General features: G+C 39.8%; 1 protein-coding gene across 9 annotated transcripts in view; it reads right to left on the reverse strand.

Moving 5' to 3' along the window:
• The window catches only part of LOC117219545 (Wnt oncogene analog 2), a 206,377-nt gene that overhangs the window by 61,052 nt on the left and 118,244 nt on the right, over positions 1-27,081 (reverse strand). The window lies entirely within an intron of this gene.

Consider the following 27,081-nt stretch of genomic DNA (forward strand, 5'->3'; position numbering starts at 1 on the left):
GTGGACGCTGACGCGCCGGAGATATATTTCCGGGCACATTTCGACGCAAGAATATTTCAGAAACCGAGTCGAAAATAAGATCGTTTTTGCGGCGATCGCGCGATGGTTTTTATATTAATGTTCGTATTAATTTTGATGCTTGATCAGCGCTAGATTCACGGAACCCGTCGAAAATGACAGGTTCCGATTATTACGATTATTCGTATTATAAATATTATTGCGATTATATTATATATAATATTATGTACATAGTATTATGAATATATAATATTATATATAATATTATGTATATAGTATTATGTATATATATAATATTATATATAATATTATGTATATAGTATTATGTATATATATAATATTATATATAATATTATGTATATAGTATTATGTATATATAATATGGGTTATTTATTCAATTTATAGTTTTTCGAGATCGTTGATTCGTGAAATTCTGCACGAACGTTGATTACGAATGTGTGTAAATTCTTCCCGATTTTCCTTCAGCTTGTAAACAGAAACGGACGATTTTGGAAGATGAGGTACGATTAATCGAACCTCGCGCGGTTCATTTCTATTGTTGCTGATTGTCAACAATTATAAAAACGAGGGGTACAAGGCTCCGAATAATCGTATCTCTTCTTCTCAAATTGTACATTTTTCTTTACAAGCTGCGAAGGAAAATTAGGAAGAAGTTACTGTAACTCGCAACAGTAATAGCATTCGCTTCTAACTCTTCCATTTCGCCGCTCTAATTCAATACCGTGATATGTCCAAATGACGAGGTTTAAAGAAAAATGCATTTGAAATTCTATTTTTCCAATAATAATTTCGTTTCCGAAAATAACGAAATGTTATTTCCACTAAATCTTGTACCAATGTATATTGAACAAAATAAGATAAGTATACATATAAAAATAAATATAATAGAAAAGAAATCTATATAAATATAGATATTTTCATATCTCAATATCTCTCCAGATGCAATGGAAGAACGTAGAAATGGAACAGTGGGGGATATGGTGATTAATGCTTTTGCCTTACACATTTAATGATACGTCAGTACATTGCATTGTCCAGATAATTGTATTTGGCATAAAGTACATAGTAGAATATCTCCGAATCACGTTTCTTTTTAAAATGTCTCAGCACTGAATTAGAACAGCGATTCGTCCATTTATTCATCCGACAATAATTGAATAAAATTATTCGTTTATTTCGCGTTGATCGCGTGTTCATGCTGAATATTTACGGAAGTCCACAAGTCGGCGGCTTGATGGTTTCGAGAATCTGCCAGTTAGAAAATGTTCCCAAGGAATGAAGCCGGCTAAAATGCTCGCGTAGGAGCAAGCCCGCCAGAAATGGAGAACATTTCGAGTCGCCTTTAGCCAGAGCATGCGACCTTTGCTTCCACTGAATGATATGCATCTGACGATGGGTTCGCCCGTAATTTCTTTATCCCGCTGGCTCGACGGTTCACGTCGGTTCGTCGAATCGCGGAGCGGGTTCAGGTGCGCCTTACATCGTGGCCTTCGCTATCGACAGCGCCGATTCCGCGATTGCTATATGTCAGAACGATCGTTTAGACTCTTGTCCAGCGATCCGCGGGATATCTTGCCATCTAGCAGCTCGCATAGTTGCATAGGCCAATCCTATGGAAAACCGTTCAACAGGAACGTCTCGACCTTTCCTAACGACTAGGCCGGATTTCTGTGGCGTTCCCTAGCCTTCTTTCGATGCAATGCGAAGGATCGGATTAGCTTTCTTCGCGGATGCCCATTTTTTTCCTTTTTCTCTCGACGACTACGCCGCGAAGAAATGCAGAGTATACGCGGCGAGGAGGCGAGCTTCCATCGGCTCTCGATGGGAATTCTTTATCCTTATCTTTCGTGTATCTTTATGCCGGGGTTACTCTAACAGGTTAACACACGTCGATCGTTGAAACCTGTTCCGGCCGAATACTTTTGCATAATGTTTAGCAACAGTGAGCAGGTGTTGACAGGCGCGATGATTGTAGGATTCGTGGACGAAGTCCAATTAATTTTCATTTTCCCCGCGCACACCGCGGAGATCCGTATTTTTTATTCTGTTCTTCTATCTTCCGGCAGTTAACAGCAGCGCCATTAATACTCGATGTGCTCCTTTCTTGAAGAGAAGAATAGAATCTGCCGTGTTCGAAACGTGGTAGCAGACGATTGAAACGCTCCACGAAGATGTTTGAATGAGTTATACGAAATGGTAGGCTATCTGAGCACGGTGTATGCGATTTTTAAAGAAAATTATTATAGTATTCGCGAATCATTCTCAACGAAATCGAACGGAATCGTTGGTTGCACCGATGATCGTGGATCTTCGCGTGGACTAAGGATGTTTTAACGATACCGGAAGATTTCAATACGTTGAAAATAACGCTAAAATATACTTAAATTCGTGTATAATGTCTTCACAGTTTCGTAAGAGATCTATCCAGTGTTGTCTTAAAAGTACATCGGAAACGCAATTCACGAACGATACAATTCCGAAGAGGTTGAACAAAAATGCTGGGAAACGCGTTACAGGAAATATCGGACACAAAAATAGTGGACCAAGAGAATACTCGGACAGTGGAGAAAAAATATTCAAATATGTCGATGAAAAATAACAGACACACTGAGAGCAGTCCGTTCATCGGTAGACTGCTGATCTTTATGCAAAATGAAGAATTGTCCGTATCGATTCCAAAACATGAGAGCCAACTGCAACATTGTTCCACTTTTAAATAATTTTAACAAGCTGGAACTACTGCATCAACGTTCCCAGTTTCTTTTTTAATCTGTTCATTTTCATGTTTCCATTTTATGTTATATTTTATGTTTCCTCTATATACATGTTCGCCGTAAATGCATAAAATCCTCTGTCTACTCGTCAGCATTTAGAGTATCTTAATGCAATCTAATCGAAGTTAACATTTTGTTGTGAACAAGTACTTCGATCGGGTGTTCGTTGTTCCATTTATATTATAAAATAGAGCTCTGTGGCCCGTCTAGTAAATAATAAACAAATCAGTTTAACCCCTTAACTTGTACGCTCGAGTTAATTCGAGCGCGCTAAACAGGCCAAACTGTGCACACTCGACATAATTCGAGCGGCGTTGTATTTTATGCTGCTATAATTTTTCACACTCGAATATAATCGAGAATCGAAAATAATAATGTGAAAGCAAAGAAAAAAAATCGTTTTATTGATATTTATCATTTACATGGGATTGTAAGCTATAACACTTATTTATTCAAGAATAAAATACAGCCTTTTTCCATGGAACAAAAGCACAGTATAACAAAATTCTCCACCAAAAATTGATCTTTTTGGCCGGTTTTTTTCTAAAAAACTGTGCGTTAAGGGGTTAATAGACGAATAGCTGAATAAATAAATAAGCGAATAGATAAATAAAGAAACAAGTGAATAGATAAATACTTGATCCAATGGCGTAATGATCTAACGAAAGAAATCGCTCGACCCCGTTACTAAAAATGGCGGAACGGAGGGGATTAAATCCGAAAGAACCAGTACCATGTTCGATGTCCACCGGCAACCATCAAAAATGAATCTCGGCCGACGGAATAAATCAGTCCGAACGGTACAGTGACAAAAAAAAAAATATGGCCGGCCAAGCCTGCTCTCGGCGAGCGTGGCACTTTCCTGAATCACACTTATCGGTCGGCCGATGAGTGGTTACATCTTAATAAGGAGGGCAGGAACAAGCGGCGCGAATTCATCGCCTCGCCTCGGTCATTATTAATGGCTCCGGTCTTGTTAGCGATTTTCGCAGGGGCAGTTGGCTGCCACGGGGTAAAAGATACGCCAGCGATATATTAATTTATTAACTAGTTTATTTATACGGCTTAAAGAGGCCCTCTAACGCTGGGCCACGAGGCCCCTGGGGACTCGGCCGGCCGGGGCCCCTGCCATAACTCAATCCACGGATCTCGGGAGTCCCCGTTGGCAGTTTTCTACGCTGAACTACTGCCGCCATATCGATCGTATCGCCGATCGTTGCACGCGCTAGCGAGCCTCGCGCGGCAGGTCGGCCCGTCGACGGGCCCCGATCGCGGCCCGTAATGCCGAACCGGCGACTTGTAAATGGAAATTTGTCTCCGGGCATCCCTGCCCCCCGCCCTTCCCCTCGTCTGCCGCCATGAGAAATCCACGGGAATCGACGCTGATGGCTTTGCTAAATTTCATGCATCCTTCCCGCCAGCTTTTCTTTAGTCCTTCTGGAGTGTCTCGTAATCCTCTGGATCACAATTTTTCTCTTTTTAGTCGATGCAAGATCTTTACTTCCTTCCTGCTCGCGTTGCAACATCTACTACCCCTGGCAATAATTACATATTTGGCCAGAAGCGATACCAATTAATGCGAAACAACGAGATTGTTTGCACCTAAAATGCTACGATATAAATATAAAACTCTCGGTTACCGAAGATTGAACACATACCGAATAAATATGCGAAACATAATCAACATTTTAGTCTGTTTTCTCGAAGAAAAAGAACGTGGCATAGAAAATGATGCCTGGAAAAAAGTATTTGACCTAGCGACATCCTGGCAAACGTATTTAATTCAACATTGATAGTTAATTGCTTTTTCTTTCAAATTAATTATTGATACAATGGCATAAAATGATCGATCGAGGTTCAATCGAGGTCCATCAATAGTTCCATCGTTATTACTAGACTGCGGACTTCGCGCATTTATGGCAAAAACGATTACAGTAATGTCTCCCTAATTGACGCACAGGTTGTGCACAAAAATGGACAATTTAGGAATAGAAGACTCTCTCCGTCAGAAATTCCGGCAACTATGTGGACCCAGAGGCACGGCCATCGTGATGTCCTCCGAGCTGCTTCTAGCACCCACTCCGGACCCTCGGGTGACGTGGAACTATTATACTTCGACGAGCAGGGGTAATTATTATTTCGCACTATCTATCGCGAGATTCCATTTCCGGTTACGATTTCGGAAAATTTTCGACTTTCGAAGTTCCGATCTCTACGAGCTTTACGCTTTTTCTTCACGAACAATTGAATTGACAATTATTTCCTTTAAGTTGTTCGTCAAAGTGACAATTTATACATTTTTGTTCTTAATTATCGAACGTTAAAGACTACATAAGAATAATGATAGTGACGTGTTTTATAGAATATTTGAGCTCAAATTTTATCGATGAACATTCGTCACTTTTCTTCGTTAGAAAATTGAATTGACAATTATTTTCTTTGGATTGTTGGATTGTTCATCTAATTGACAATTGTGTGTTAAAGACTATATAAGAATTATGATAGCAACGAATTTTATAGTTGTCGACAATTTATAACTATAAAAATGAACCGCAAGGATCGAATAATCGTGTCTAATCTTCCTAAATTGTTCATTTTTCTGGACAATCTGAGCGTCAATTAGAGAGACATTACTGTAGTTGAAATATGAGATCGTGAAGCCGTAAGAAGAATTTATCCCACATTCTTACGCTATCCCCGAGTTAACAAAATCTTATCGGAAGAAACAATTTATTTTTATCTCGCTTCTGTTTCTTGCAGGAAATTCGATGCAGGAAATTCTTACTTCGCACAAAAGTCCGCGGTTTTCGCTGAATATTCTTTCTGGCAACAAAGTCATCGCTATCCGTTGTACTACCAAACGCTAAAAAAAGAAAGACCGGGGAAAATAATAATAATAATAATAAGATAGATATAGTAATAATAAGATAAAGATTATACACTTTATGTTCGATAATTCGATTCTAACGCGAACTGGACGCCTAAGATCGAAAACTACGTACGCCGATATTTAGATACCGGGACGTGTCCGGTTATTGGTACATTAACCTTGTCGTTAATCGGAAGCTCGCGCATCCTGCGAGCCGATTCGCGTGCCGATCCTCTAATACCGCGAGCAACAGGGGACTACTCGGCCAGCGAATCGTTCGGCTCGGCGAAGTTCGAGCCGCGTCCTGCCACGGATAATTGTATCGTGTTCCGCGCGGGACGATCCGTCTCTGTCGACTTTATCTCGCCGCTAATTTGTTCGATAGATTGGCCGGGGCAGAGCCGGCAGAAACGGCGGAAAACGCCGGCAACGCGGGTCCACCGAGTAAATCCTCCGTATCAGCTAGACCAGACGATAGGCGACGCGAGCCGCGAGTGGGTACCGCCGCGGCAGGTACAAGCGGTAATTTATCGCGGTCCTGGAGACCCGCTTCTCCAGGGTCTGGTATTCGATGGTAAATTATGATCCGGCCTCTGTGCCGATAACCACGGGGATGAATTTCGAACGGGTCGGATAACCGACCGTTCATAAATAAGACCGATGCTTTTACCCGGGCTCCAGGTCCCCGGTTCTTTCCGGCCGCTTTCGAGAATTTCGGATTAATTAGAGCGGCCGACGGTGGCTCGGTTCGGACGATGATTACGGGACCAGCGAGGATCCGGCGAGCTATGGATCCGGTGATCTATGTTCCGCGCACCCTTCCCGATCGCTCGCCTGAGAAATGGGACTCTGTTCAATTTACGGTGATTCACCGGCTGTGCAAGCGGGTCGATGTTTGTAGAACGCGTTATGTTGTTATCCTGCTTTCATGCTCCCTTTTTCTTCTATTTTAGGTTAGGTTGCGTTACCGCGGGGGGTTTCTCTTGCGTGACTTTAACCCTATAATATCGCGTCGGACTCGTTACGAAGATTTCGTGCATGATCCATCAAGTGTTGATGTTGTTTGTCTGCTTGAAGTATAATTCAAATTCTACTCTTGTATTATCAATATTTAACCCTTTCGCTACTACGGACCACTGTAGTGGCTTTCCATAAGATGCATTATATTTTGCATAATGTTATTTCCTCTCATACTGTAAATTGAAGAGCGCATTCTAAGACGTTATAAAGTACCCTGGAATATCTTTTATTTATAAATACCTTTTGGAGAAAAATTCGTTCAATTCAAGCAGCTTGGGTTCTCCGCCGACCGCCGCGGAGTACCGACTTCCGCTGACGATCGCCGTCGCGTAGCGTGCAATGATGTCGCAGCGCTCCGTTCAGCAGAAGTACCACGGCGGAGAACCCGCCCGTAGCGAAAGGTTATCGATAAATAATATAATAATAATAATATATAAAATAATAAAATAATAATATAATAAATATAAAATAATAAAATAATAATATAATAAATATAAAATAATAAAATAATAATATAATAAATATAAAATAATAATAATAAATAATAATAAGTAAACATTTTCATAGAATAACGATAAATTATCATTGTCTTGTACACGAATTTATTTGGGACAAAGAAGTGCTAATAAGAAGTGCAAAGAAGGGCTGCGAAAGAAATCGCAGTGCAAGGCGTTAACGGATACCACCGCGAGGCATTGAGAAATAGGTGAAGTTTGGGATTTCGTTTGATGGATAATCACTAAATAAAAGATTTGATTTTTCCAAGCAAATGTTATTGTAAGTTTCTGCTTCTCCTTCTCCAATTTTGTCAATGGAACAATCGTCGCTGCGACTGGCTCTAGCACATCATTGCGAAGATGATCGTAAAGAAAGGAATTCAATATTGATAGAGAATAACAAGTTTCGTTTTGTGGCGTCGCATCGCTCGCCACTGCTCACTCGCTACCTGAGCGCGGCGGCTAGCAAAGTCAAACATCTGCCTTCCGAGTCCTCTAGCGGTTCCCGGACGAAACGCTTACCCCCCTCTCTTTTTTCCCATGATGGCATTATAACCGCCAAAACGTTACATACCGCGCGCATTTTCATGAACTACGACGTTTCTTTCTACAACGGATTTGTTTATTGCTATCTCTTGTAATGTCATTGATTCAGAATGTCGTAAATAAATGTGCTGTATCCGGAAAGCTTGATACGGTGTGCTTGTTTCTGTGATATTAACCGTTTAGATTATTAGACGGCATCTTAACCGCCAAAGTTTGATAAACGCAATATTTGACTCAGTGCTAAATTGGTGCAACAGCGAAGGTGTTGCAGTCCACTGAATGCAGAGGACGTATATATTGGTAGGCTTGTAGTCTAATATTATATTATTTATATATCATATAAGATTATTATATTATTTTTTATTACTATTAAATTTTTGTTGTAATCATTTTTTTGTATATCTCTCGCAGTTTCAAAGATAGATAGATAAATAGGGAACCACCTATCTATGTAGATAAGGGGTGTTTTCATTCTGAAGAAACGAATTCGTATCGATAATTAAAATATTAGGTCGAGTCATATACAACTTTCGTTCTTTTATCACATATTTATTTTGTTTCTTTTTTATTTATTTCTTAGCGTTCTTTTTTTATTTTATATGAGCTAATATATATATATATATAAATAAAATAAATATAATATATATATTATATTTATTTTATTTAACCCTTATCTATTCAGTGAAAGCAAAAACTCGTTTGCCCCGGTGACTCATAGTTGGTTGATACGAAGCTCGTAACTTCTTTTCAGATCGCCAACAAACTTGCAAAGCTTAAAACAAAATCGAAATTCTCCTGTTACCGAATTTCCCACGTAAGTTTCATTGTGCATTCGCCACGGAAAAAAACGAAGGCGACGAATCGTCACGAGAACCTTCTTCCTGAGGAGCCATGGAAGCACGGTTGACGGTCGCAGGATACAAAAAAGAAAAAGGTTCCTGAAAAAGGTCTCAAGCTGTGAAACGAAACTCGGATACTGCTATGGACTAATGACCGCGAATCGCATAAATTCGGCGTGTCCACGTGGCACGAGAATTCCATTCGCATGCTATCTCGTTAAATGTCCTATGGCGAGGCGAGGCGCGGGCGCGGAAAAAGGAAGGCATCGACAAAAATCGAGAGGCCGAAGAAAAATCGGCGGCGCTCTCTTCTCGTTATGCGTTCGTGGCTCGATATCCGTTGTTGGAGTTTCCTCGAACCGGTCGAGTCGCATGAGTGCGAATCGGTATCTGATCGATTCGAGGCGCGAGTTGTCACCCGAAACCTGTCCGGCCGATAACAACCGAGGGATTGTGTCGTGCTCAGAGCTGGATAAAATAATATTTTAAATTGCAGATAGCAAGCGGATATTTCATTTTAGATCATGCACGGACTTTTGAAAATACATATAATGTATTATCTCTTCGGAAGAATGTATTTTTGAAGATATAATATATTATTACTTCGAGGGAATGAACTTTCGAAAATAAGATATATTAGCTCTTTGAACGAACGTACTTTTGAAAATATAGTATGTTATTTTTTTCGAAAGAATGTACTTTTGAAGATGTAATGTATTATTTCTTCGAAAGCATGTATTTTCGAAAATATAATGTATTATCACTTCGAAAGAATGTATATTTTTGAAAATATAATATATTATTTCTTCGAAGGAATGAACTTTCGAAAATAAGATATATTATTTCTTTGAACGAAAGTACTTTTGAAAATATAGTGTATTATTTCTTCGAAAGCGTATATATTTTTGAAAATAAAATATATTATTTCTTCGAAAATAAAATATTTCTTCGAAATTGGACTGTTCGAAAGCATGTATATTTCATGCTTTAGCTGTGGATTTTCAAAATGAAATATTTTATTTAATGAAATTTGACGTCCTACTTAAGATACTAATTTATCTACATTGTGAAGTATATCTATTACTTAAAACAGGGCTAAACTTTTTCTTGGGGGTTTCAATTTTTTTGACTTTCCGGTGTACATTCCGATGGATTTTCTCGAGAAAAGTCGAAAAATCGAAGTTCCGAATCTAGGAATGTAATTAAAATAAGTTCTGAATTCATTTTTTAAAAAGTTATGCTCAAATTCATGTTCAAATCGATTGCAGTTTTTTTCAGAACGTAAGTATCCAGAATTTCAATTTCCGTAATTTTAGAATTATAATTTTAATTTATTAGTTATTTTAGAATTGAAATAACCACTGCAACATGCAAGTACTGCCATCTAGTGGTTCTACATTACGCGTGCTGTCATCTAGCGGCCATTAGACGCGCATAACTTTTTAACAAATGAATTCTAGACTTATTTCGATTAGATTCCTAGATTCGGGACTTCGATTTGTCGACTTTTCTCGACAAAATCCATTGGAATGTACAGCGGAAAGTCAAATAAATTGAAACCCCCAAGGAGAAGTTTAACCTGAAACAGTATTTCAAATATTTTCTCTATAACTATTACCCAGCTCTGGTCGTGCTTGATTTTTTCTCTCTGGGGGGGGGGGGAGGTATCGCTTCGAGCCGGGGGAACGACGATCAACCTGCGCAAGGTTTTCAACGGGACTGGAACGTCCTGCTGGAAATACGTTCGCCCTCTTTTCCGCCTATACCGGTTCTCTCTCCTCACCCCGCTCTCTTCTCCGTCGGCTCTCGTAATTTAATCCGCGGAGCACTCCGGCTGATTACTGGAACTCGGAAATTTTCATAATCAACATCGTCGACTGTCCGCGCGGCGAGCAGCAACGCTCGTGCTGTCAGGATTCCTCGGCGATCGGATGTTGCATCGATGCTACGTCCTCCTCGGGGACTCGCTCGCTCTTGTCGATATTACTCGCCGGATATCTGTAGATTGACTTTTAACTTGCCAGCAGAAAAACGACGACGCTCGAGATTGGGCGGAATTTCCGCCTTTGATTTCGCGGCGCAGGGTAATCGAGCTTTATTACTCCCTCGGGAGGGGGGGGGGGGGAGTACATATTGTGTCGTGGGGGCAATCGTTGGGAACGTTCCGGTGATCGTCGTCGAGGATGTGGATCCATATTAATCGGAACATGTACGTGTTCGTTACTTCGCGTGGAAAGAGGAAATTGAACAAGGATTGGCTCGATCATCTGCAGGAAATCCTTTGACAATCTCCGTAGGCAGAGTCATTGTTGAAGTAACTAAACCTGTTCAACGCGTTTCTGTTTTGTTGGCAGTGTTTATTTCGGCAATTGCATTCGTGGTTATTATTAGGCTGTAGATATTATGCAATTATAACGAACAGGGAACACGTTGAATGCCACGCCGGTTTCACAGAAATTGTCTGTGGCGCCACGATGAATTTTCTTTTATGCGATACATATAATGTTGGAATATTATTTGCAATAAATAAGTTACAGTGTATAACCATGTTTGACATGTTAACACTATGCCGTCCGCAGATCTTAAATATGATTCTTTTGTTTGACGCCGGCGTAATAGCTTGGAAATTTTAGATTTTAAAAAAAATTTCGGAGATGGCGGTAATATAAATTCCTAAAATTAACATAAGTCATCCAAGAATTTTCGTAGTTAATTCTTAGTTAAATAAGCACAATGCTATAGTTAGTTTGTTGCCTTTTAACACCCAATAAATATAGTTCAAATGTTATTACGGTTTTTTAAAATGGCACCAAAGTGGTACCATTGGCATACAACAGATAGTTTTTGCATGGCACCAGCGTGGTGCCATCGGACGGCATAGTGTTAATTGCGACAGGGCTCACTGTTTGAATTGACGATGGTAATAATACAAAATTTTAGGTATTGACATTTGTTTGAAATTATATATATTTCTATCAATTTGGGCGCGCCGGTCAACGGTGACCCCCATGGCGTCACCGCCAAGTTAAGTGCCGGTCACCGGTGACCCCCGTAGCATTCAACGCGTTAATGGAAAATATTAGAAGGGGAATTTAGGGACACTAATTTTATCGGTGATTCGATAGAACGCTTAACCCTAGAAAGATAACCATATGACAACGTACGTAAAAGATAACCATACGCTTCAGAGGCGCATGCTTTTCTAAGGCGTCAATTTTATACTAACAATGGATATTTATTTAAGTTAATCTAGTCATTTTAAAGGTTTGGCATTATTGTAAAAATAAAATGCATTTATATTATATTCTTTTATATTTTAAGTAATTTTAAACTTAAATCACTAGACCTCTATGAAAAATTAACAAAAATCAACAGTCTTCGCAGGCGCCTCTGCGACGTAGGTTATCTTTCTCGGGTTAAGAAAAGATATTGAAGTCTAGCCAATCTTTGTTATTAATTATGTTGGAGGTCGACGATGTATGATCGCGCGAGTGTGAGCGCGTGGACCCTTTGTTTTGATTTCGGGTCTTCGGCAGTGTCGCGTCGAACGGTCGGAGGGACTGTGACTTTTGCATGTTTTTCAGAGGACACGCAGTTTATATACACGCAGTTAGTTACTTTATATTATGTTATTATTACATTGAATACGCGAGAATAATGTTATGATTGTTCAGTTTGAATTAACATTTTATCATAATGAATACACTGCAACAAATTAACTATGCATTAGGGAACTATTTATTTGTCAATTAATTATTTCATCGACAGCATTCATGGTTGTTATTAGACAGCAGATATGATGAACGTGAATACGTCAAATATTTAATGGAAAATATTAGAAGGAGAAATTAGGGACACCTATGTTATTCGTGATTTATTAGAATATTTCAGAGAAGAAATTGAATTCTAGCTAATTCCTATTCTTTTAAATTGTTTCATGGAATTCGGATTTTGCGCGAAGATGCACAGTTTAGTCACAACGTTTCATTCGATGTGATGCACCATCGTCTCCGTTTAAAACCAACTACCTTACTATTAAAAATATATTGCAATTGAAAGTTATAATAAAAATTCGTTATAATTAAATCTTCTATAAAAATATATCATAATTAAATCTTGTATAAAACTATATCCTAGTTAATCCTCTTATAAAATATGTAAAAGGATATAGTCACAAAAAGATACAAATTCTTCAAATATCACCCAGTGCGTTACATTCTTAACCCTATTAGAATGAGTCAGGCTCATGATGACAACATACGGTATGTTAAATATAAATGTTATTAATTTATTGCCAAAGATGACAATTACCCAAAACATTCGTTACGAAACAGAGAAGATATTTTTGTTAATCCGGATGTTATTCGCTCAGAAATACATAAATTTACGTTTTTCAATAAATAAATGTTACATCTAAGAATGTAATCCTGTAGACGGTTTCCTTTATTCATTCTAAAACAATTACAAGATTTCACCGGAAAATATCAGGTGTGTCTTTATGGAAATTTCGGGCACTGTCAATATCAGCGTTTGGACGTCTATCGGACAAGTTCGACCATAGTCGAAAATTCTCCGATTCGTGGTCGGCGCGACGAGGCAATCGGGAGAATCGGTCGCGTATACATAGAAGCATACCAATTAATTCCTGTTAGCAGCGTGCTACATCGAAGGGTAACTAAGAGAAGCGGCGATAAATGTAAAACCCGGTTGAAACGAGGCTCATAAATCTCGGCTGGTACTTAGAGGCTCGATCCGAATTCCCGATTCGCCGGGTATAGGAACCTATCACGAAGTCGCATGATCGGCATGAAGTCGTCGCGGTTAACGTCTGCGTCTCTCAAAGACGGCAACCAAAGCTTGATTTACGCCGGCGATCCTCGCGGAGCTCCCTCACGATTCGGCCCTCGGATCCATTCAAATATCATCGGATGCACTCCGTGAGGCAGTCGCGATGGAAGGCTGGCCACGGCGATCCCATTCGAGCCGGCAATCGTAACCGGATCGTGACCGTGTCGTTGCTCGGCCACCGTGGTAAATCAAGCCCCGAATCACCGTGTAAACTTCTCCTGCGCGCTATTCCAGCGGTTTCAACACACAATATCGGGGCCGGCGTACATGCCCTAATGAGAGACGAGGCGAACGCGCCGGTGACACAGGTAGAGACGTATTTAGGTAGGTGTTCCACCCGGAGCGAAACGGCGCCGAGTGTGGGCCAGTCCAGTTATTCGCGGACGGATAAGGGGATCGACGGTGGCGGGACCCTCGATATTCCGCCTCGTGAATCCTCCGCGATGAATAAGCCGAGGCCTCTGCTATCCGAACGAACGTATCTTAGAACCCTTTGTTAACGGGCGTGTTCGTAGGATCGCGGAGAAAACTGTTCCTCTTTCGTTCGTTTTTTTTGGGCGTTCTTAAGAATTATGTTAACCCTTTGCAATCGAATGGCGACTCAGAGGCACCACTAAAATTTGTTACGTCACATTTTAAGGTAATTTTTATATGAGCAAAGTTTGAATTTAGAAAATTGTTGAAAGTGTCACTGTTGTGCGAGTCCTAAGAGTCAATTCCATATGCATAAAATGCATTTTGTTCCTCTTTCGTTCGTTCTTTTTTGGGCGTACTTAAGAATTATGTTAACCCTTTGCAATCGAATGGCGACTCAGAGGCACCACTAAAATTTGTTACGTCACATTTTAAGGTAATTTTTATATGAGCAAAGTTTGAATTTAGAAAATTGTTGAAAGTGTCACTGTTGTGCGAGTCCTAAGAGTCAATTCCATATGCATAAAATGCATTTTGTTCCTCTTTCGTTCGTTCTTTTTTGGGCGTACTTAAGAATTATGTTAACCCTTTGCAATCGAATCGCGACTCAGAGGCACCACTAAAATTTGTTACATCACATTTTAAGGTAATTTTTATATGAGCAAAGTTTGAATTTAGAAAATTGTTGAAAGTGTCACTGTTGTGCGAGTCCTAAGAGTCAATTTTATATGCGTAAAATGCATTTTGCCATATAAAATAAAGATACTATAAGTTAAAAGAATGATTTTATATTTACAGTTAAAACAGCTTTGAGTGCAAAGGGTTAATGTGTATACATTGCTGTTCTTCGTAATTAATTAATTCTGCGATGTTGATTCTTTAAATGTGTACGAATATGTGTACAATATTGAATTAAATTGTAATCGCTGTCACTTTATCTGAAATTGAACCAGTTAGCTGTGTTTGACGAGTATACTCGTCATGGAGAAGTGACAGTATTTTGTGTCACGACGAACATACTCGTCATGCGTAAAAAGTAATGACCATTGGCTATTTAAATTGTAATTTTAGTGAAAACAAAAACATATTCTCAAATTTCAAGACGTTTAGAATATTTTCAGGCGAATCCTGCACGAAGGTGTTTACATTGTTATAAAAATAAGATTAGAAAAGAATCACGATATTGGTGTTCGACGTGCAAAGTGCTAATATATTATATATCGTTTCTTCTTTCCTTGCTTGCTTTTCTTTAACTTTTATAAGTATTTGACTTTCTCTGCGTTTTTCGTTTATTATGTATGTAGTATATGTCAATGTTAAGTGAACGAGTAAATATTAATAATAAAATTGTTAATTTTATAAAATAAAACCGTGTTTTGGATCCAATACTTTAACAGCGACACTTATTCTGTGTTTGACGAGTATACTCGTCATCGCTTAGTTCTCGCGACACATATAGGTAAATAGGTAAATAAAAAATAAATAAATAAATTAACATGAAATATGCTGCTCGAAAAGTTTACAGAAAAATTTTCGATAAAAATTGATCAAATTTCACAGACGATAACTCCGCGAAGAAGCATTGTAAGACGATGACTTTTTTTTTCATATTCAAGCCTGAAACCTCTACTTTAAGATACTGTTTTTCGATTTTTAGTTTTTGCATCCTTACCATAATAATCCTTTAAAAACGAGGCCATGTTCGTCATAATGAAAATTTCCAATTTCGACGAGATGGACTTTGAAAAATTTTGTTCGGAGATTCCGTTCACAGCCGAATGAAAGTTGATCCTTCCTCTTTAAACTAACAAAAAAAGAAGAAGAAGGAACTTGACCACAACTTTTTTTTCGCAAAGTTAAAACACTTCGAAGTAAATTGTATTTTTCTCATAAAAGTATAAAATCCGCAATCTAGAATAATAATTCGAGGCTACCATTAGAAGTCAAAGTATAGTATTAGGAATTCCATAACTACCCTCAAAGGTCGAGAATTATTCATATATACCATTCAATATTTTAGACTAGAGTAACTTCTTCTTTACCATCGAAATTTTTCTGTATACTTCGGTTTCTCTTTGAATAACTTTTACAGAATGGAAAAATCAAGATTGAATAGCGATCATTTCAAAAAGTGTGAAGTACATTTCCGATATTTTATGAATGTTTAAGTGCGGCGCGTAAAATGCTACGTATGGTTATTATTATATTCGTTTTAATATGTATATATATTTGACATATATTCCACAGAAAAATATTATAATAAAAATAAACCAAGCATATTACTTCTTAAATCACAACACCCTCGCCACAGTGAAACACAAAGTGCAGCAAAAATATTCGAAACGCGATACAGCTGTTAGAAACAGGCGAATCGGAAAGTGCCGAATTAATTTGCCCATGTAAATAAATTTCGGGTCCGATTCGATCCCGCTCGCGGGGCCTAGAATAAAAAGAGGAGCGAGAGGATCGTTTTGGGGATTCGAAAGGACAGGAAGGCGGAGGAATGGTTTCCATTGGGTTCAGCAGAAATTGATAAGACGCCGCATTAAGTTGGCTGCGTTCGCGTTTGACGTTATCCAAAGGGGCGAGGACACGTTCTCCGGACAAGAGAGCGCCTCCCTCCCTCTCCGCTCCTCCCTGTAGGAGGAGAGTGCTCCGGTGTCCGCCAAGCTCGGCCATTTCTCGTTCTCCGCGCGATTGCTTCGTTTTTATTTTTCCACCATTCCGCTGTGCGGTCCGGATTACTTTGTCACGCGTGAAATAAAATTAGCACCGTCACGGACCGTATGTACGCGGATTTATGGGCCGATAATCTCGATATTATCGTTCGGGATAAACTCGAGCGAGATATGCACCGCGATTTTCGACGAGTCGAGCTCGGTCACTGCATCGACGGACAACAAGTGCATCCACGTTCTCGGTCCGATTCTTATCGGCTGATAACGATTTAACAGCTGCTCTCCGCGGAATCGGTGTTTTCTGGGTAATCGAAAGTTATCGTCGCTGCCCCGACTTTTGCTCGTCGTCCCGGATTTATGAGCGACTTCGCTCTGTTCAGTAATGTCTTTCGAATTGACGCTCAGATTGTCCACAAAAATGGACAACATTTGGGAAGAAGAGATACGATTGTTCTCGAGCGTTGCGGTTCGTTTTTATAGTTACGAATTGTCAACAACTATAAAAACGAGCTAAAAGGCACGAGTAATCGTATCTCCTCTTCCCAAATTGTCCATTTTTCTGCACAATTTGAGCATCAGTTAGGGAGACATGACTGTATATTACACCGGGAAATCGGATCGTCGAATTTTAGGATTCTTTCTATTACTCTGTCAGTGTCATCTTGATCGTTTCTCGAGGTTCTCACTTCGGACCTCCTCTTTTTAAACTATTTATCAATGACATTAATGACCGTTTTTAATATCGTTTCTTCTTGTTGTACGCTGGCAATCTCAAATTCATTCGCGCTATTGAAGATTCCTTCAGTACTGATTTAACACTAAACCTACCAAGCAGTAATACTAACTGGCATGTACTGCTCCACAAAAGTGAGAAGACCGAATTTATTTAGAATTTGTAGAGTTTTTATTATAAAACTTGCTCCAGTAAGAAAGGTAGGTTTAGCGTTGTTAATACAACACGATCATGATAACCTAATTTTCTTGGTGTCAATGTAATAGGTTTGCCGTGAACGAATCTAAATGCTCCATTGTTCGCTTTTCTCATCGAAAGAATAATTTTGTACAATTTTATTCGGAAAATACAATTGGAGAATACAAAGAGACAAAGATTAACGAGTAAAATTGTATTCGACGATAAATATCTAATCGAATAAACATTCATCCAGATTACAATTTGTCCGAGTAAGATTTTATTCAAAATAAAAAATCATACGAATAAGATTTTACTAAAGAATAAAAAATCGTATGAACAAGATTTTATTCGAAATAAAAAATCGTACGAATAAGATTTTATTCAAAATAAAAAATCATACGAACAAGATTTCATTCAGAATAACAAATCATACGAATAGGATTTTATTCAAAATAAAAATCATACGAATAAGAATTTATTTGTAGTCGAAATCATACAAAAGCAATCGATTTGAAGGAAAATGAAAGAATATGAAACTTTTTTTATCATGGACTAACTTCAACGAATAAAAGAATCACGCGAATAATTTATTCGACTAAATATATAGAATAATTTCCGTCGTATAACGAACAACTGTCACTCGAATAAAATATTCGACTAAAAGAGACTTCACATAATTATCTTGCACAGATATTTACTCGAAACATTTCGTGTATGCCCCTGCATTAAAGATCTGAAGAAGTTTCATCTCCGTCCCAAGAGAACCAGTGTCTTCTGCCGTTGTTTTTTTCATCGGGCCGAGTTTGTTAAATGAGAAAATAATGGAGCTCTAACGGTTCCGTTTCTTGCAGGTTAGAATATATTTCCGAACTAACGACAAATCTAACGAGCATCGGTATCTCCTGAGAGAGAGAAAGAGACAGAGAAAGAGAGAGAGAGAGAAAGAAAGAAAGTCATCACGGACGATAAATCGTGCGGGATCGACTTCCAAATACGCTCGGGCCCGTAAGTAGGCAGGTAGTCAAAACGAACGGGAAGAAAAAGAAATATGGCCGGAATATAAAAATAACGACGCATCATTAGAGGCGAGTTGACCAAGAGAATTCCACCGGGAAGAGAGAAGTCGTTTTCTGCGACCCTTCCCACAGTGGGAGGAGGTAGAAAGAACCATTCCACCTCAATCCCGGTAAAAGATACTCCCGGAGATCGTCGATCTTCCCGAGCGATCGCGTCCAAAATCCCGACGGGAGAGTCAGGCCCGATCCGTAATTAAGAGTACGGCCCCCGCCGATTGAATTAATAATAGATAATATTCCGTGAACGGAGAGAGTGGCCCGGGTAATGGATCTCTTAATTATGTCGTTTTGTTTCGACGATTAGGGGACCCTCCGCCCACGACGAGCCACGAAACCGGCGCCGCGCTCGCGCGAAAGAATCCTAATTTATGAAAATGTATTCACCGAAAATCTGAGAGTGGGACGCTGCCGTGCTTTTGATCGCTTATGGGCCGCTAACTCGACGCTGCGATTGCGTGCCCCCGCTCGTATTCAGAAACCTATGAAATTCGAGATTTTGTGAAATCTCTGCACGGTCTTCAGATTTTTATAGAATCGCGCACGGTCGATGAGCCCATGAATAGTACGTCGTTCGACGATTTAATTGGACTGCGAACGAAATTCCCCACGTAGTTGTACGATTTAGTAACATTGTACGCTGTTTAAGAGGTTTCGTACAATTTTACGCTATTCAATCGTTTCATAAAAATTCTATACGGTTGTAGGATTTAAGAAAATTCTTCATTATTTGAAGGTTCGCTACAATTTCACGCTGTTTAAAGGTCTAACAAAATTCTACGCAGTTCTACGATTTAGTAAAGCTGTATACTGTTTAAAGGTTCAATGTAATTTTAAGCTATATTTAAAGATTATTTAAATTCTTAAAACTTTACAGTTATAAAAACTCTTATTTGAAAGTTTTCGTAAAAATTTTGTACACCATTTAAAGGTTCAACAAAATTATATTTGCAGCTGCAAGGTTTAATAAAATTGTACAATATTCAATGGTTCAATGAAGTCCTACTCGCTTGCAGGATTTAATAAAATTATGCACTATTTCAACCGCTTGTAGGATTTCATAAAATTGTATATTTTTGCCTCGCTCAAGCGTGAAGGATTAATATTGTGTAACGTTTTCTTTTTTAGCGAAGACCTTGATTTCTGTGAATCGGTTCTAAAGTGCCGTAAGAATCGAAGTATCGTACTTGCAAAATCGAATTCCGCGATACAAAAATCAGCCATTCGGTTATGCATACGCATATAAATAGCGCTTCGATCGATTTTTTAAAATCGATCTTCGAAGAATCGACGTTTCAAGGTTCGATTTTCTAGCGAATCGATCGTCGCCGCTGCGATTCAGGATCGATTCAAGAATCAATCTTTCCGCAAGAACCGGCCATGCCTGATCGGAAATGGGAGAAGATCATCGTCGAATTATGCTGTTCGCTGAAATCGCGAATGAATGCGCGAGGTCCGCGTGGCAATATCCCGATTAGACGACGGCGATGGGAGACGGCGAACGCCGGCATGGGCTCCCATAGATCGGTTCAAGCGCGCCGCGTCTTCCGCGATACGTGTTAATCGCGCGTTTAATTCGCGAGCCACGCACTCGTACGCGCACGGATTATATCGAGTACATAATGTGAGCGTTTTAAGAGCCGGGAAATATCTGGCGCGTATATTGCCGCAGTTAGCTTCACCATGTTGAGCGGCCCCGTTAATTTCACTAATTAAGTTAGCAACCGAGCGCCCCACTCCGCCGCAGCCGGCGTTATTTGTCTTTTTTCCTGCGCATTAATTTCTGGCCTTCTTATTTCTCGCGCAACTTCCTCCCTGCGAGCCGGCTATTTTCGTTTTGCCTCGTTTATCGGCGAGCCTTTAAACGGTCCCCTCTTCCCGTCGTTCGTCCGTCGCCGGCTCCGTTCGCTCCACCCCTTTCCACGTCCGTCGACTTCCTACCAGTCCTTTATTTTTGAAAATTCCGCGTTCTTTTTCGGCTCGCGTTTGTGTATCTTATCGAGACTCGCACGATTTTACGAGGCACACCGGCGCGCTGCGCGCTTCAATAAATTGCTCGGCTCGCGATGTCGCCGGAATTCATAACTCGTTGAAAGCGGTATCAACGGATGAATCCTCCTTCTGCTGTTACAGATTCTTTTGCGCGGTCCCTTTCGAGGTACATATACGGCGTCTTATATTCGGTTGTACGGAAAATAATCGCGTCACTTCGCCAGAAAATCAAAGACAATTTTTTAATGTTTAGAGCAAGCATTGTTCAACGAGGTATCGTTCTATAATTTCCTGACATTTTTCTGGTATGCTTGAAATCCAGCTTCTTATTGGTAATGCTGCATCGAGTACTTTTTTAACACTTTTGCGAAGCCATATATTTCTTTTTAAATCGAAATTATATCGGCGTTTTATATTCGGTCGTTCGGAAAATAATCGCGTTACTTCACCAGAAAATCAAAGATAAGTTTTTAATGTTTAGAGCAAGCATTGTTCAACGAGGTATCGTTCTATAATTTCCTGACATTTTTCTGGTACGCTTGAAATCCAGCTTTTTATTGGTAATGCTGCATCGAGTACTTTTTTAACACCCTTGCGAAGCCATATATTTCTTTTTATATCGGCGTTTTATATTCGGTTGTTCGGAAAATAATCGCGGTACTTCGCCAGAAAATCAAAGACAATTTTTTAATGTTTAGCGCAAGCATTGTTCAACGAGGTATCGTTCTATAATTTCCTGACATTTTTCTGATACGCTTGAAATCCAGCTTCTTATTGGTAATCCTGAATCGAGTACTTTTTTAACACTTTTGCGAAGCCATATATATTTTTTTAAATCGAAATTAATCTGCGAACAGCCCAATATTATTGTTACAGCTTCGATAGATTGATTTTTTTTTACTGTGCTTTTGAATGGCAGCCGTTTTTATAATCACTTCGAAGAGAATTCCGTGTAAATATTTGTATAATTGGGGAAGTTGCTGGATTAAACGTAACTCATGCGTAATTAGACATGGAAAGTACAGTTTTTAAAACTGCGTACATCACAATCTTTATGTAAAATAATAATGATCGATTGCAACATCCGCGAGTTAAATAGTATCTTTCTTCAATAATTTCGGTGAGTTGAAAATAATTTATCTATTTATGTATTTGTTGAAAGAACGGGAAGTTTCCCAATAGTTATAAAATTACAAGAAGAAAGAAAAGATACAGAGGTTTATAGAAAGACTTGATACAGAGATAAAACGATACATAGATGTTTTTACATTCTTTTAATATTTTCATTCTTCGAAGTTACTCCTACCTATTTTAGTTATGGATTCATAAACTCCGCAGACTAGAATGGATGAACCGTTTCATCATCGATTCATTACAAAAACGATCCATAAATTATTAACTACCCTCCTCTTCGACGTAACGATTGTTTCGCGTGCAACGTCGGCATTTTAGAGCTGCACGAAACACGTATGATTTTTCGAAAAAAAAGAAAGAAAAAAAGCATTTACACGACGGCCCTTCAATTACACCGAACGAATGTTGCAATCAATTGCAATAAGTGCTCGCATTGTCGCTCGCAGTACCAGAAAGGTCGCATTGAGTCCGGACAAAAATGCGCATTTATCTCGCTGAATGCACTCCGTGCTCCAGTTTCTCCTCGCAGAGGAGATAATTGCGATCGTGCGCAGTCCACTTTTTCTCTTCGTTGTGCGTGTACCAAAGGATTTTCTCCCGGCGACGGGTGACCAAAATTTCAAACCGCCGCGCCGGGCGATATTTAATAAAGATCCGGGCTCGATAAAGCCCACGGACGGAACGTTGTTCGACGGAACGATAAAAAATGATTTCCATCACGCGACTGTAATCTTTCAGAAATCCGGGATCGTTTCGTTTCCGGGGACCGAAAACGATCTCTCGCCTGTTCATGCGTTCCCGAGCGTTCGCGTCCGGGTCGCACGCCACGCAAACAAACCACCGGCGATTTTTTGCCGATTGTAAATCACCGGCCGTTCGGCCCGCGTACTTCTGCCTCCTCGATTTTTCCCACGTGGAAGAGCTTAATCCGGCGTGTTAATCATGAGAAATCGCGGTGCGTGCACCTCTACCTGTTTCCTCGAACGCCACCACCGTGAGAGACGCGGTCGACGCCGGGCCCGTTCGCAGGTCCGCCGGGCCGCGCTTATGGTTTTTAATGCCCGGATGACAAATACGCCGTATTTAGCGATATTTATGCGAGCGGATCACGTCAGCTTCCGCTGACTGGACCGCCGCGGATTATCTTGTCCACGTGAAATATCGCTTTCGCCGTTTGTCGCCGCATAACCTGCCGTAACGTCCTGTCGCGTAATATTAAGTTACTTCCAGAGCCGCGAAATTAAGAGAAAGGGCAGCCGCGGAGGACGAGATATTCCCCGGACACTTTTTCTTCGAGTAAAATATGATTTTCCATTCTCGGCAGCAACGTGGTTCCGTGTACCGTTCATTCTACTTTGCTCAAGGATAAAGAGCACGAACAAGTTTGTGAATTCGAATAAGCAGAACTGCTTCCAGAAATTTGTATCCCGGTTTTATAAATTGTCGAGGGATTATCGCTTTGAGCTTGAACGACGACTCGGTGGCACCGCTATAAATGATCGTGATATAGTTTTAATGTAGTAAGTCATTTTATGATTGGTCCTTTTTCAGGAGAGAAAGGGAGAATCTACGAAATTATATTACTTTTGGGAAATGTGGAGTTCTTGAGGCGATTTCAAGTAATTTTCTCCTTAGCGAAAATGGAATCCGCGGCTTTGTTTACGAGTTATTAATGAAGAACACCGACCAATGAGAGGCGAGTTCGGCTGACGCGAGGCGGCCGAGCCAACGACCGATCGAAGCACAGTTCCGCTCATTGGATCGGCCTTCTCGTGCCAGCTGATCTCGCCTGTCATTGGTCACTGTTTTTCGTTAATAACTCGTAGACAAAGCCGCGGATTACATTTTCGCTAAGGAGAAAGTTACTTCGAATGACCTCAGGAACTCCACATTTCCCGGAAGTATCATAATTTTGGGACACCCCGTATAATTACTATGCGTCTACTTTCACTAAGATGATTAAACGATGATCGTGAGAGAACAGAATTTCATAGCAGGTTATTGCTAGGAAACTTCGTTCTTTTGTTTTCTGTAAAATGTTCTAAATTTTTTCAGAAATTCTGATGGTTTTCAAATGAAAATAACTTCGAGTGCAGATGGTTGAATGAGTGGATTGACATAATAACGGTGTAGGTGATATTTTCGAAAATTTTGGCTTACGTTTTCAAATGTAAGCTGTTACCAAAAGTAAAAAAAAAACAGATAAAATAAATCGTAAAGTTACCATAAATTAACTTGATTCTAAATAATCTCAACAATAAATTCGATTAGCAAATAATAAATGCGGCAAGTGAGCAATACACACGTTGGTAAGCAATAAAATAACTTGTTTCTCACAATGATGAAAATCGCGACTTACTATGCTCCTAACCCGCTCAAATGTTGTTGAAATCTCGAGTACAATATTTCCAAGTTATATCTCTACACGAATATTTGATTGATTGTTATTGTACGAATCTCGTGTTCCCGGGAGTGAGTCGCAAAAAAGGATGAAGACCTTTCGTGAATTAACGGTGTTATATTTGGCATTTTTATGTGGATATTAAATTCGAACTGCTGAACAGGGAAACACTTTTAGATGAAACTTCACCGTGGATCGCGCGTCGGGGTGCCGTGACTTTAATGAAACGTTTAGATTCGTCTGCATAAATTTCGAAGGAGCCTCGGTCCGACGTTCAAAGATTTCATTCGACGACGATAAGAAAACATTTACGGCGCCGATAAACTATGCCCCAGAGTGTTAAACCATTTAATATCGAAGCATGGTATAGGTGTATGCGAAGAAGCCACGTCTGCGCGTGAACGCGTCGGAGGAGGAAAGCAAATGGATGGCTGCCCCGTCCCACTTATGTTTTATTAGACAGTCTTTCTCCTACCATACTAATGGTCTTTTCATTCAGAATTTCCACGAGCTTTATCACGGCGCCGTCCATTTACATTCTACCGTGGGACCCTGTCTAACCAGTGGTCGTTTGGCCGGCAGTTAATCACACCGGGTTGCGCTAATAAATTTCTAAAAGCTCGTATCTTGGAATTATTGCAATTTCATTCAAAGGGAACTTCGATGGAAACGCTAGACACATCTCGAAACCTTTGCAACACGTTCCTTTAGAATCTTCTACATTCGAAAGTTCTACTATCCAACGCAGAGAAAATGCGTCATCGTGCATCATCAAAAAGTATTAATCAAAGGATAAATGCTTCTTTATCGAATTTAAATTAATGCGCTGTTCACCGGTACGCGAAAATTGTAAGAAAATTCCAGTAGCGTGGCAAAACATTCGAATCAACTGAAAAAAATTCTTGAATTTAGAGAGATCAATATTTCTATTTTTATATTTAACCATTGCAGTATGCAGTATAAACGCTAAACACATCTCGAAACATTTGCAACACGTTCCTTTAGAATCTTCTACATTCGAAAGTTCTACTATCCAACGCAGAGAAAATGCGTCATCGTGCATCATCAAAAAGTATTAATCAAAGGATAAATGCTTCTTTATCGAATCTAAATTAATGCACTGTTCACCGGTACGCGAAAATTGTAAGAAAATTCCAGTAGCGTGGCAAAACATTCGAATCAACTGAAAAAAATTCTTGAATTTAGAGAGATCAATATTTCTATTTTTATATTTAACCATTGCAGTATGCAGTATAAACGCTAAACACATCTCGAAACATTTGCAACACGTTCCTTTAGAATCTTCTATATTCGAAAGTTCTACTATCCAACGCAGAGAAAATGCGTCATCGTGCATCATCAAAAAGTATTAATCAAAGGATAAATGCTTCTTTATCGAATCTAAATTAATGCACTGTTCACCGGTACGCGAAAATTGTAAGAAAATTCCAGTAGCGTGGCAAAACATTCGAATCAACTGAAAAAATTCTTGAACCCAGAGAGATCAATATTTCTATTTTTATATTTAACCATTGTGCAGTATCATTGTTTTCACAGTTGTTAGACATTTTTCGGTTGTGATCATTTCTTCGAAGAAAAAGATATTTATCGTGTGCATAATGAACAAATAGTTGCAACAAGAGAACAGAGTTACAGTTAACAATTATAGTTATTATTAGGAATCTTCATCGCGACTCAGACTCAGATCTGTCGCCAGAATGTTGAAAAGAAAAGTGAAATAAATTATAAAGTTACTATAAATAACCCCGACTCCAAATTATCTTAACGATAAATTTGATGGTCGATAAACGATACCGGCGCAAAGATTGCATCCCTTAACTTAAAAAAGACAACGAAGTCATCGTTACGTTCCCAGGAAACAGGTCGTTACACTTTGTTTCTACCAAGATGTTCATAAACATCGAATTATTTTTAATGACGGTACAGGCGGATATTTTTATTTAAACGAACAAATTGCATTGTTTCAATTTCATCGCCTCAAACTGCTAAGATAATATTACATTTTTACCGTAACCGCACACGTAAGGGGTGTATTCACCCCGAAAAAACGAATTGGGGACGATAAAAATAGCTCGGAATTTCTTTCACGGTCCCCGACAAACTTGTTGCACAGTTCCACAAGAAAAAATATCAGAATTTTCGGGTTACCGAACTTCCCTTGCAAGCGAGATTCCCTTCCCTTTCCCTTTGCGGTCAAAATTTGTCGAGACTAGGGCTGGCCGGTCGCTGATGTTCCCGCGAGCACGATTTTCGATACTAGTTGCCGCGCGCATGATCCTCGGCATCTAGTTCCCGCGGGAACGTCACCGAAGAGAAAGAGGACAGCAGTTTGCACAAGGTTGCGACGTCCCTTCTGCGGGCCGGGCATAAGTTATACGCGTATTATGCGGCTGCCGGGCAGCCGGCAGCATCACGAAACGGTAACACGAGAAACCGGACCCCCGCTTCTAACGTGTACACGCGTGTGCAGGCTTGTGGGTGTAGGAAGCAGCTACCACGTAGCCGCGGACCGGCCGGTCCGTCGATTTCCACCGAGATAAAAACCGCTACCGCGCCACCGTCTGTATCCTCTGTCCTCTAATCCTCGTAAAAATGTCCGCGATTCCGGCGAAAAAACGCCTACTTCGTGGAACACGGCCATCCCCGGAATCCCATTACCCCGCCCGGACCGTTCCTAATTTGGAGCTTTAACGTGATTCCGTCGTTCGAGTTTTTTTTATCATCGCGACGCACCCATTGTCATCGTTTTTTACGCGCGACGAATAAGAGATAAGGGTGACGGGACGGATCGACAATAGGCCTCCCGGCGGCGGTTTAGTATTACGTGGTGCAGAATTATATCGAGGAATCGGGACGGCTTTCGAATCTCGTAATTGGGTCCGTGTAATAATAGCATTAGTTTAGGCGCGGTCAGTGTTTGCGTTATTCGGATGGTTCCGAATACATATTTATTTAAGATAATGATCTGAAAGAATTCTAAAGATATTGATCTGTAGACGATTATTTTATTCGAATAATTCGTT

This window comes from Megalopta genalis, chromosome 6 (assembly GCF_051020955.1).
Source record: "Megalopta genalis isolate 19385.01 chromosome 6, iyMegGena1_principal, whole genome shotgun sequence".
Lineage (NCBI taxonomy): Eukaryota > Metazoa > Arthropoda > Insecta > Hymenoptera > Halictidae > Megalopta > Megalopta genalis.